At 43.7% G+C, this 13,457-nt stretch overlaps 1 long non-coding RNA gene across 1 annotated transcript in view; it reads left to right on the forward strand.

Annotated features, from left to right (window-relative positions):
* The window catches only part of LOC128854174 (uncharacterized), a 186,647-nt gene that overhangs the window by 108,754 nt on the left and 64,436 nt on the right, over positions 1-13,457 (forward strand). The gene's annotated exons all lie outside the window — the stretch shown is intronic.

The raw sequence follows: 13,457 nt of genomic DNA on the forward strand, positions 1-13,457 counted from the left end.
TTCAGTATTTCATGATACATTTTTCTTAAAAACTGCTTTTGTTTCAAATTTATTGTGGGTTTTGCAAGCTGAGAAGGAGCCGAGAGCTTCCACTAAAAAGAAATACTCAATTCCCGAAGAAATTATGATTCCAAAATGCCATAGATTTTTTTAAAAAAATTAATTCGTAAAAATCCTTTCAGTTTGTTACCAAATGAAAACCCATCCCTGTTTTCACAGAAAACTGACACATCATTTATTGCATGGTTTGGTGTTGGGACTGGTGACCTCGCTACGTTCTTGTTTGAGAGTCCATCCAAGTTCAAAAGCAAAGCTGCTGATGAATTCATTAGGCTAAATATTCTGCTTTTTTAGGTTAAATATTCTGATTTTTGTCACTCTTTGCTGTTTCCTTTGAGCATGGCAGGCTCTCTTTCTGACCTAAGCTCTTTTATACTCTTTTCCTATCTCTTAATTCTTGCTGCGACGTTGAGACCAGCCCATGTGGGCGGGTGGTGAAGCCGTAGGTAGTTGTAGGCTTTTGTCAGAAGAGGAATCTTGAAGTCTGGGTGTGGAACCTGCATGTCTCCCCTTGGCAGTGTACAGGAGAGATGTACTCACTTATGTGCTGGTATCTAAACCTGATGTTCTGAAGTGCTGCTCTGACTTGCCGCCATACCTCTAGGAAACGCTACAATAACCACATATGTAAAGGACCAGAGCTACAAAGAGCCTCTTTATAGCTCTTGAAAACTGAATGCTCATTAATACAGCTACACGGAAGCAGAGCTGTCAGGAAAATAGAGTGCCGTTTTAGGGTTTAGGATGAACTGAAAGCCCACAGTTAAGGTAAATGTATTTCAATTATTCTTTTTTTCAAACCCCAGTCTTGAAGTCCTCCATTCCTCAGGCAAAGACTCACTGGCTCCAGCTGCAACTGAGCCTGAATCTCTGCGCAGTCAAACCTTGAGCCACAAGTCAATCGAAAGCCATTGAAGTTTTGCAAGTACACACCCTTGAGTGCATTGTCAGTACAGCCGGAGTTACAGGTATTTGTGCTTGCTTTGTGTTCCCTATGCAAATACAGCACTCATTTTTGAAAACAGAGGGATAAATATTTCATTAACCCTTAAATACAGAATATCACACTCATTTGAGACAGGATGTTTCCAGGAGAAAATTATCCAAAGCACTGAATATCAATAGGAAAAAGGGAAAGAGGACAGAGACAAAACTTCAGTACCTGAAAAACAAATGAGTGCAGGTGGCTCTAGTTGAAAGGACTAATTAAGAAGTGGAAAAGCAGGTGAAGCCAACAAGATATCAGAGTGTGAACTGGGGGTGCTGAGTGCTCACTGCTTCCTCAACACGGCTGCCTCTCCAGCCTCCTGAGAGCCTTGGATGTCAGGCCTGTATCACTCTGTACAGAATAATCAAGGCAAGTAGAATTATGCAAAAGAGGCTTTCATTATTCTTTTAGTGATAGCAGTATTATTATTTTAATGAGCAGTTTATTCATTATTATTATTATTACTGCTTTGTTTTATTAGCCTGTGCTACCATTTGTTTAAGGAACCGTCTCATGAGCTGTAAGAGAGATGTGAATTGTGCTGATTTCAGCTGACTTCAGCTCACACTGATGAGAGTCAAAAAAGAATTGACTGGTTTATGATCTCAGTGAAATCAGCGCAAATATTGCTGTTTTGAAAATGTAGAAGCTGTTTACGTGGTATGAAAGGTGTTTCTGAGATGTATTTTCCTTGAATTTGGCAGAAAACAGCTTTTTATTCTGTCGGTTTGACTGGGTCTCCTAATGAACAGCTGTTCCTCAGTGGCAGCCACCAGTTTCTTGTGGATTATTTCTGAAACAGCAAGAGACAGCAGCAATTGCTTCTGTTACCCTTGACTAAAGGCTGCTTGTCAAAATGTTTCTTCGGCCTCTTGTGGTGGGGATTAGGATGTTTTTCCCATGAGAAGTTAGGTGATTTCAAAGGGTTTTTAGCCTGCTCCCAGATTCCTCTTGGAAGTCCAATTTGGGAATTTTGTGAATGAAGGATGGCAATCTCTTTCAGATCAGGACAACAGAAACCTTTCCTTCAGGTGCACCAAAATGTTATTACAAAACAGAAAGTGAAGTCTAAAAGTTTCATTTTGAGAAGGCGGAATTAAGATGCTTCCATTACTTTGAAGCCCTTTGAGAGGTACTAAATGAAACACTTATCAGACTGGTCCTTTCTAGGGGTAGCTTTGCGTGAATGACAGGCTACAAGCAGGTTTAATTCAAGACGTTTTTTTCATGATAGTAATGCAAAACCAGTGCTGTTTGGGGAAGTTCTGCTCTGTGAGCTGGTATCCTTCCCACCCTGGCTCAAGCATTAGTGCTGTTTGGGAAGTTGAGGCTGGTTTCATGTGTCCTTTTTGTGTTCTTTGTGTGTCCTTTCCAAGCACCTGATGGCCTTCAGCTGTCAGGATAATATTCAGCCTCCTCCTAAGATTTCTTTCTGCTTTAATTTTCCCCAGTATACTCTGTCTGGCTAAGACGGTTTCTTTCTGCTAGCATTTTCATAATATATATGAAAACTCCAACATAATTAAATAAACCAGTGCTGAAACCCCCCAAAGAACAATTATCTTTTCTGTGAAATACTCCCGGCAGAAATCTTGGAAAACTTACATGTAATTAGTACATCGAGCCCCACTGCAGCATTAAATACAATGCATTAGGGCTCATAATACAGCCTTCTCCAGGATTCCAATTGACCAGTGATAGCAAATTTGTAAGTGATGTGCAGACTCACTGGCTTTATACGTTTACACACTGTTAGCCTAATGATTTTTAAATATATTTAAATTTTATGCTACCTCAGTCTTCATTACGCTTGCTAGGCTGGCCTTATCCAGTACGCCTCCTCCTCTAAATGGCTTTTCTCGGCCACCTGCATTGTCAGGGAGGAAGAATGGTCTTGGAGGTTAAAGCACTGGACCAAAGCTTAGCAGAAATGGATTAATTGCATGGCTGAGCTTAGACTTCTAGTGGATAAATCACTTAGGGACAGAGCTTGAAAGGTATCTGCTCCCCCAAAATGCAGATGGGTTTGTTCCAAATGACTTGCCCATCCAACCCTCATTGATTGCAGTTGTCTTAGGTGCTTGAACACGTCAAAAGTTGCCTGACAAGATAGGGGCCTGACCCAAGATATGATGAAGTCAACAGAAAGGGGAAAGAAAAGCAGTGACTTTGTATTAGGTGCTTGTTGAACAGAGAGGCATCTTATTTGTAAGCAAGGCTCGGGTGCAAACTCAGGAGTGCATTAAAGCCTGGCTGTCTTGATGATGGAGGCAGCTGAGCCTGGCAGCTCTCTTGCACTTCCTAAAGGGAAAGATTTGCCAAGAGGGATCATAGCCCTAGAGGATGTTAGTTCTTCTAACAGCAGGTTGAGTTGTCTTTTGTTTTTTCCAAATGTGTATATAAATGCCTCCATGCTGAAGAAAAATGACATAGAAGAATATATAGCTCTGATCCAGAGTGGCTGATGTGCCAAGTTACCAGGAGGATGTCTCCTGGAATAATAAATATCCTGGTAGAAAGGGAGATTTCATACTTAGATATTTTTCATCATGAAAGAGGAAGAAGAAGCTGTGTATGACAGATATTAGGCATGTTACTTGAGTACTTTCCAGTAGTGAATTAAGGGCTTGGATGAAAAGGGAGATGTATGAGGACTGATGTAAACCAGAATATTAACACTGGAGTGTGAGCACTACTTTATCTTGAAAGCGCCTCTAATAAATAGTAAGAGATGATGTGAATCCACTAGGTATTGAAGTCTGGAGGGTGAACTAGTCTGCAAACAGGTTTTGCCAGGAAGATGCTCCTCAGGGATAGTGCTGGGGCTTGGGATGTGCTGCTTTCGTTTCCTGCAGGTGAGCTACTGGGCTGTGAGACGAGCTCCAGCAGGGCTGGCACAAACCTTCCTGGCTGTCTGGCCCTCTTATGCTCCCTTCCAGCTTCCCTGCACCACAAAATGATGCAGCTTTGTTTCTTTTAACAAATATTGAATTAGTCCTTATGGGAGAGCTCTTGGGTTTGGTTTCAGTTATTATCGCTTTCTGCCATTCCTTAGGCATTGTCCTGTGGGAACATCAGAAGAAAGGGCATTTGATATTGCAGTTTGTGTAAGGGCTGGTCCTGACACAGATGTTTTGCTGTGGCTAGAACGTCCAGCAGGAGCAAGAATGGTGATATATTTACTGTTGGGATGGGGGTCAGAAACCCTTTGCTAGAAAAAAACGTGTAATGACCTTTAAAGGGAGCTGTGTAACACCACGTAGTATCCTGTACTGTGGATTTATAATGCAGGAAACAGGTAGGTCTGGGCACAGAGACAGTGAGAGCTTCAAGGAAATCTTGGTGAGGCTGCTCGCTCCAGGTTCCCACTGCTCGCTCCAGGGCGAGAGCAGAGGCCAGGGCTTCCGCCACCACAGCCACTTCAAGCCATCAAGGCTGAAGAGCAGAGGCAAAGTTGTGAGAAAGCTACAGCCAAATGCAACGGGAGCTGTAGCAGAGCACAGACCTGCAGGTAGGGTGGGGCTTAAGGGCCACCAGTCCTTCAGCTATGAAAAAGGACACCTACCGGGAGGTGTCACTGGAGGGATTTTATCATTGTAAAGCCTAGAAGAGATGGGGAGCACTGCTGGCAGCAAATTGAGGACTAATCAAAGGACTAATTACGGCACTGAATAGTGAATTTGATGATAACAGCTAAACAAAGCCGCGTAACCGTGTAGTAATTGAGTAGTGACATATACACTTTCTCAACCTGCTGACTATGAGATGACAGTACAGCAGGGCTGTGTTAAAGGAAACGCCAAGTCCTACAGGTAAAAACAAATTTATCTTGAGTGGTTGAGTTCCGCTTCGGTCTCTGGCCTTCAACAAAGAGTGACTCCCACCTTGAGGTCTCCAGCATCCACCAGTGGACATAGATGAGATTACTGTGCCACAGTTGTCTGATATGAGCTGTATGTCAATGCTGCTGCACTTCAGGAGTAATTTTGTGTATGGACAAGGCCTTTTGCTCTGCTGTAGAGTTTCTGAGCAGGAGAGCCCTGGCTAAGCTTCCACACGAGCAGCTGAATTGTCTCCTGAGCTCTTTTTGGCCCTCTGATGTGTGAACACAGAGCAGCAGTGAGGATCCAGCTCTTCTGACCTGTTAAAATGGTGGATGAAAATACACATTGCTGCCCTTGAAGAAGTGGAATCAGAGGAGTCTCTGATAGGGGTGCGTGGCAGGGATGAAAGAAGAATGTGAAGGACTTTGAACATGTAAGAGAATGTGAACAGGGGCAATCCCAGATGAGACGTTCTTCAGGGAATTAGAAGGAAAATAGATGTTAGGGAGGCAGGATTAAAACTGTTTGAAGTCAGAGGGGGAAGCTGGATCTTAGTTTTGATCATGAAAAGGCTGAGAGGAGGGCAAGTAATCTGAAATCAAAGTACAGAAAGAAATCAAACCTGAACATTAAATAACCTGCAAATCTCTCCCTTGAAGAGATGAGATCCAAGGCTCCAATAGAGAGAGGTGAGGGGTTTCCTTAGATCCTTGCGAAGGGACAGCCTCCACCTGGAGAAGGGTCCCAAATTCCCTCTTGGTCTGACGGAGAGGGAGAATGCTTGCTAAGGTCAAGAAAGTCACACTCATTACATGCCTTGCAGGAAGGACCAGCAGGTTAGAGCACCAGGGCGAAAAGAGAGTTGTGTGGTAAACGGGGCTTTTTTCCTTTTAATTTCGTAATGGGAGTAATGTTCTCTCTCCTCTGAGCGCCCGGTTCTGGCAGTATTCAAATCACTGAACCTCTTCTGTCTCTACTGAAGTCCTTAGATAATGCTCCTGTTTCAGGCTGGCTGTGAATCAGAGGAAAAATCTCAGCTTCTGCAGTGAGATCCCTATTTAAGCTGCTGCTGAGCTGTGTGTGTACGTGTGTGCATGCTTGTGTGAAGTGTCCTGCCAAGTTGATGGGCTGGAGCTTTGGAATTAACAATGTTGACTCAGGCCTGAAGACTTTAAAAGAATTTATATCAACAGATTTTAAAGATCTTAAAATATGCAGCTTGAGTAGCCTTAGGTTTCTCAGGCAGCTGCCAAATCAAACTGAATAATAAAATAAAGCTGAATAATAAAGTGATCACACAGTGTAAGATCAAGACAGGGCCGAGTTAGAGGCACCTCCAGTAATTACTGGTTTGGGAGCAGCCTCCTGACAAATCTTGAGTTTCTGCTGACATGCTGAGAACTGAAAACAGCAACGAAATTTCCCCAAATGAAAACAGCTCTTCCCTCACCTCCCGGTTTACTCCTTTTGCTCTTTGCTGTTAGCAAGACCTGTGTAGGGGAGATAGCGTGCAGGGCAAATGAGCCCAGGAGGAGATGCTGCAGGTCCAGAGGGGAGAAGAGCTGGGGGTGACCCAAAGCCAGATGGAGCCTGTGGGAGGTGGGGGGTGTTAAAGGAGGACCAGAACGCAAAGAGGATGATCATAGAATCATTAAGTTTGGAAAAGGCCTCTAAGATCGTCAAGTCCAACCTTCAGCCCAACACCACCATGCCTACTACGCCGTGTCCTGAAGTGTTGTGTCTACATGATGATGCTGATAGAGATGGGAACCTGGCGCCAAAAAGCATTGTTCCCTGCTTTTAGGCTTCTGCTCACAGCTAAGATGTCCGTGTCCTGTCACCCTCTCCCCAAGGCCTGCCAACGCAAGCCTTAGAGATGCCAATGCAGCCTGAGCCCAGCAACGGGTGCCTGCCTGCACACACGCTGCCCCCGCGGTTCCCACCTGCCACCTGTGGATGTGTATCACTTTCCGTCTTCCTCTTCTTTTTATTAGTGGCTTTGCTTAAAAGCCAGCAAAAGTCAATATTAAAAGCCTGGTGATGTTGTTGGGTTTTTTTTTTAAAAAAAAAATAAATTGCCTTGAGATACTTGTTCTCCGTGATTTGTATTGCAATAATGCCACAAAGCCCTAAAAGGCCCACATAGGAGACTTCAGCTGGCTTTAAAGCTACGTATGTTTTGTTTGGGGGCCTAGAGGGTTTTGATGAAAAGATTTCATTTTTTGATAAAAACATTCTGGCAAAAATGAAGCTATTGAGAAAGGAGAACCAATTTTTATTCTTTTTTGGTGACATTTTTCATGAGATGAAGTGTAATTCCTGAGAAGCTCTAACTCTCATCCTTTTTCATTCTTAAATGTTCCTTTCTCTCTAGTCTCTTGGCATCTATTTCCCATTGTCCTTTCAGAGTGCCAGGGCAAATACATCTTTCTATTTTGGTATTGTCAAGAGGTAAGGTTTATACGGAAAGGTAATATCTTTTCTTAGAGCAACTGATGAGAGAACTGAGGGGGGAAAAAAGGACTTATTTTTGGGCACAGAAGCCCTGTCTAGCTCTTTTGTTTATAAATTATCCTTCTGGTCTTCTGGAGACCTTCCTGTCTCTGCACTGAACTCTTTTAACTCTAGCTTATATACTGAGAAAGCGCACTCATCATTTATCTTTACTGCTGCTGCAATCTTCTCGTCACCTCTGCTTTCTTTCTTTCTCAGCTACTTAGTCTTCTCTGTTTTGCAATCTCCTCAAGTGGCATCTGTAGCTGATATTTTATTACTTGTGTATACCTTTTTCTAATCCTCCATTATTTGGGGCATATCCTTTGTTATCTGTGTTAGTCTTTTCTATGCCCTGGGGATATTTATCGCTAATTGATTCACATAAATGGGAAGGTAAACATTCATTTCTCTTAGAATACACATTTTACTTGCAGCAGTACAATCCCTAGAGCTTTTATTCATTCTTTCTTTCCTTTGTGGTGTTATGCTTAGGTGGTTGGAGCTAAAATGGAATAAAGCACACCTCTGGTAAGGGCTGCAGTGCAGTGAGCAGCTTATTCAGGGTTTCTGTTGCTGCCTTTGAGACTTGCTGACCGCACTGGGAGATGAATTGCAACTTTCCAGTAATAAAGGGGACCTACAGGAAAGCTGGGGAGGGGCTCTGGATCAGCAAATGCAGGAATAGGATAAGGGGGAATGGTTTTCAGCTGAAAGAGGGAGATTGAGATGAGATCTCGGGCAGAAATGTTTTGCTGTGAGGGTGGGGAGGCCCTGGCCCAGTTTGCCCAGAGCAGTGGTGGCTGCCCCATCCCTGGAGGGGTTCCAGGCCAGGTTGGATGGGCCTTGGAGCCCCTGATCCAGTGGGAGGTGTCCCAGCCCATGGCAGGGGGTGGAACGGGATGGGCTTTGAGGTCCCTTTCAACCCATTCTATGACTCTATGTAACCTTTTCCACAGAAACCAATGCTAGATATACCTCCACCTCTCTGCAGAGGAAATAAACCCTGCAAGCCCAGGACAGACTGGCTGAGGCTTGGGAAGGAGGAAGGGAATTGGTTCTGTTCAACATTTCCATTAACAACCTGGATGATGGGATAGATAGCACACTTATTAGATTTACAGATGGCACGAAGCGAGGAGGGACTGCAAATATATTGGACAACAGGATGGGAATTCAGATGAGTTGAACAAATTGCAGAAATGGTTTGAGGGGAAGAAAGGAGGAATTAAAGATAAGTGCAAGGCATGGAACTTGGGCTGGAATAATCAATGCACCGAAGATGAGGAAAAGGCAGTTGTTCTGTAGAAAGAACTGATGAGGAGAGGAAAGTGAAGACTGGAACAGTGCTCAGCAAGTCTCAGTGTCGTGTTGTTGGGAAGAAAAGGCAAATATATGTAGCATGTCAAATAACAGGCTCCTTTTACAGCGAAAAGCGTTGAAGGCTGGCTATTAGAAAGGCTTTTTGATGGTGAGCAGCGTTCAGCACGGCTTGAGGATGCTGAGGAAGAGCTCCTCCCAGGGATGAGCCACAGAGATGATACAGCTGTGGGCCAGGGGGATGAAGCAGCATCTCTTCAAGATCCTTGAGCTGTGTTGCCTCATGCTTCTCACCCCTGTGCCCCACACTTCCCACTGCAGGAGATCTGAGGCGTGGAGAGACCAATTGCTCCTTTCAGCTCACGGGGGAGCCGCTCTCTCCCCATGGCCCGGGAGGCAGTATCAGCTCCAGGGACTGCCCCAGCCCCCCCGGTGCTCTCTTGGAAGTGCTGACCCACACTGTGCCCCCAGCCAAGATTTTGCTCTAGGATGTGGGCATGGGTTTGTCTTGGAATGCATGGAGCAGCCTTTACCACAAAAGTAGGCTTTTCTATTTTTTTTTTCCTGCTTCACTAGGCAGAATGGTTCTGGTAAGAGGAGGATATGAGTTTAACGATGCTGTTGGCCTTGAGGCTTTAGGTATCAAGGAGAGATTATTTCAGAGATCAAACTGAATGCTGATTCGAGGGAGTAGCTCATCCCTTTGGAGTGCTCCAGAAGGAAAAGGGAACATTGTCAGTTCAATCTACTGTGGAATTTATGGTATTAATGATCTGAAGAACACTTTAGGGATTTCTGTCAGATGTCTATTTTAATTTAAACTCTTGGGTGTTTAACTACCCAAAATATTGAGTTCTAGTCATTATAAAAACTAATAACTGGCTTATTTTGCTGCTAATTCAGAAACTGAGGTTAATTATCTATAGTGAAGGGATATGGTACTAATCTAAAGCCTACCTGAATAAGACTCTGTGGTTAATTGATTCCCCATGAAATTACAAAAGATTCCTTCAGAGGGAAAAGATATTTAATATTCTGGGCTTTCTCAAAGGTACTAGCTTTTGCTTCCCATGAAAGGGGTTTTTGTTTAGCTTTATCAGTGGTACCTTTTCTTATTGTTGTTACTGGTTTATTTTTATGAAAAAACATGGTCATTGGATGATAATGAATTTTCCAGGTGAGAGCCCATCTGCTGCATCCCTTTGATGCACCATATCTACCAGGTGCTTACAACAATAGATTACCCCACTGAAGTTGGTGGGAGCTGTTTGATATCCAGTCCACAGACGTGGGATTGCACCTACGAGCTTGGCATCTGTGTTTGATCCAGCTATGTGGGTCCTGCAGCAGCGCTGCATGCTTGTGGGTGAGCGCAGTCAGGTTTGGCTCAGCTGACTTTTCCAAAAATCATAGAGCGTTTTAATCTCTGAGCTGAAATTGCTTTTTTTTTGCTTTCTGTCCTGTGTTCTCTCTGCCCTGCCATTCCTTTTCTCAAGGGCTCTGAACCTGCCCACTCTCCCACTAGTTTATTTAATAAAAATTACTTTCTAAGCCAACTGCAAGCAGCTAAAAAAATTAATTTAAACTTCCCCTGAAGTGTATTTGTCAATGTCCGCTGTTGTAATTCATTACGTTGTATCCTGGCATACCCTGAACATGGCAGTGTCAGAACTCTGATGATGTAGTGCAGTCTCCATGTATAATATATCATGAGAACAGTTTTAACTTGGATGATATATGAAGCCAGCCTGGAAGGATTTTGAAAACAGACCTAAATTTTGAGAGGATATTATTTTTTTGTGTGTGTAACTTTGAGTGGTTGAAGGCTACACCTGAAGCATTGACTGAATGTCTAAATGTTTTTCCCTTTTCCAAGCAAGGGTTAGCAGCGCCAGTTAACGTACTGGGGCTTTGTAGGTTGGCTGATCGAATTGCAAAGCCTGTGTGTGTGTCACATCTCTTTACCTAGTTTATTTTGCAATAGTGCCTTGATCCAGTTGTGTTTAAAACAGAATATTAAATGTGATTGCAGTCGAAATTGGACAGCATGCAGTTCAGGTGGGCTTGTGAGTGATGGGATTCTGGATTTGGGTGGGAGGAGCAATAGTTGCCTTTCACTGCATGGGATCAAATCATCCCATCTGAAAATTCTACTTCTGAGTAGACAACATCAGGGCTTCCCGGTGCTGGGGGGTGCACCTGGGTGTAGCTGGACGCTGAGAAGGCAAGAAGGAGCTGAGAGCAAAAGCTGGCATGGGTAAACGAAGAGCAGATAAGTAGGAGGGCAAAAACAACAGCAAGAGATAAGAATAAATGGGAAAGAAAATAGTAACAGCCACTGATCTTTGCTTACAGGGAAATAGCTTGTGTCCAGATCAGGTCAGAACTTTCTCTTGAAACTGTTTTTCGGTGTAAACTTTAAAAAATAAAATAGAAGCATGAGCAGAGAGCATTTACCTCATCTTCCTCCCACTTACCATAAAAATGCAACTCCTCTCCCCATCTCTTTCCAAGTATTCTGGGTTTTTTTTGACAAAGAAGCTGAATATTCCAACCTCATCACTTTTTTCGAGAGCTGGGGTCTGCCTGAGCTTGTGCTCTGGTGTAGGAGGAGCATGAAATCTGCTCTGCCCTGTTCTGCTGTGCCCCATCAACAGGAAGCAATTCCTGCACTTTCCAAAGAACTCCCTTTGGTTGTCAGGGCTGTGGTAGAGGAAAAATATCTGAGTGTGTTAGGGAGCATTTAAAGTGTTATCTACCAGTAGTAAGCATTTAGCCCAACTGAATGTTCCAGCTTAATTACCAGGCAAATGCTATACGTTACAAAGATTTAAATCATTTAACAAGCCTTGTGTGAGTCCTAATGCTTTTTTATTACTGCCTTTTTCATACGCTTTTTATTTGATAGGACAAAAGCAATCGTTAGCATAGACTCCTGGCGCAGGGATCGCATCTTGTTTTGCACAAGTCACAGTACACTTTTCATTAGGAGAAAAATGAAAAAGTATTTTGCTTTGTTGGTCACTAAAAGTGAAGCCACTTTGTAGCCAACCTGTTTGTGTACCAGCTTCAGGTTTCAGAGTGGAGAGGATGCTCACCACCAAGGAATCATCCCTGGAGTGGTAGCTCCTGACATGAATAAAAGTTAGCAGTGGCTTGTGGTGATTTATATTTTGATGTCATGCTACATCTGCTCCTGAAGAAACAGCTGTAAAGGAGAGAGAAAGAGGAAGTATTTTAGGCAGAGAGAGCAAATCAAAGAAAGAGGTAAATGCTGGGCTAGTGCTTGCTTACCCCTTGTCCGGACTGTTCTCCTTACTAGAGCCGCGGTTTGATGTAAGAGTCAGTCTGACTTTAGGACTTCAAATGCCCAATCCCATAACGATGACATGATGTGTAGCATTGATGCAGTGCAGTTTCATTCTGCTCCTCCAAAACCTGTGAAGAGCTGAAATACCAGTCAGGGGGCCTCCCACCATATCCCTTCACTGGGTTTTACTCCCTGCTGTGTCCCTGACCCCCAGCCTCTTCTTCCCTGCACAACACAGACCGAGGCATGTGCAACACAAAGAGCGTTGGAGAAGGCTCCAAGTTGGATGAAGCAAGCTCATTCCTCCTTAGCTGGAAGGTGGTGGCACCCTACCGGAGTACCTGCTGGACTGAGCTGCCAGCTGGACTTCTGATGTGCTGCAAATAAAACTGCCCGAGCAGCTTTACACAGCTCTGGTGCTTTCACTGGTTTATGGGTCACCAGATGCTCCTGCCGGAGGGATGCAATGTGTGTGCTCCGTAATGGGCTCAGAGATCCCTCCACTGAGTAACAACCTTGCACAAGTTCTCTGTGTTAAGCATGGATCCAAGTTATAATATACGTTTCCTTGGGCAGTAAAACGCTAATTCCACCTTCTACTAAACCGGCCTAATTTAGTGTGTATGCTTTCTCTGTACAGTAAACTGGGACGTGGACCACCCAAATTTACAGATTGGGTGATGAGGGGCTCTTTTCTTCTTTTGCCCTTGCATTTAGATGCTGTCTAAGCTCTTGCACTTAGCTGTTTGATGTCTTTTTGGAAGCAGTTTGTATTTTCTTATTCTTGTGATCCCTAATATTTTCATTATCACAAAGAATACGCAATCCTTCTTTGATTCCTGTGCAAGATGACTGCTTCTGATGCCTCCTATGGTGGGTAATTCTGTGGCTTATACATCACGTAAGGCCGATGTCCTCAAATCAGTTGGAAATTATCAATTCTCATTCTCACCCATGTGCCCCCCGCAGGCAGCCGTGACAGTGGTGCTGGTTAAATTGGCCCCAGTGCTTCTCCCAGGGTAGGTCAGCAACCCCATGGTGGAAGTGCCACTGGAACAGAACAAAGAAGCATCAGAACTGCATTGGCAATGAATTTGCTAAGCATTTGCATTTTCATGGAAATCTGATGCTGTTTCATCTAATCAAAGATTGTACTTTTTTCCCCAAAGTCTTACGTCTCAATCTATGACTGACACACTGTGAAATATCTGAAATCCACTGGAAAGCCCATGGGATCCTTGCTGAATTCCACAGCCTTGTAACGTATGCAATTACACCAAGATACACAGAAATTTCTGTCTTTTTTTTTTTTTTTTACAGGCTTTTCCTCTACCTTTGTAGAAGGCATATTTGCACCAAGTGGAGAATTTTAATTCTCACCCATAAGACTCTTTGTTCATTTTTGCCAATGACTGTCTGCTGTTTCACAGTCTATGTATACATGAAATCCTGGATCTTAATT

The sequence above is a fragment of the Cuculus canorus genome, chromosome 20 (assembly GCF_017976375.1).
Source record: "Cuculus canorus isolate bCucCan1 chromosome 20, bCucCan1.pri, whole genome shotgun sequence".
NCBI classification, from domain to species: Eukaryota; Metazoa; Chordata; class Aves; order Cuculiformes; family Cuculidae; genus Cuculus; species Cuculus canorus.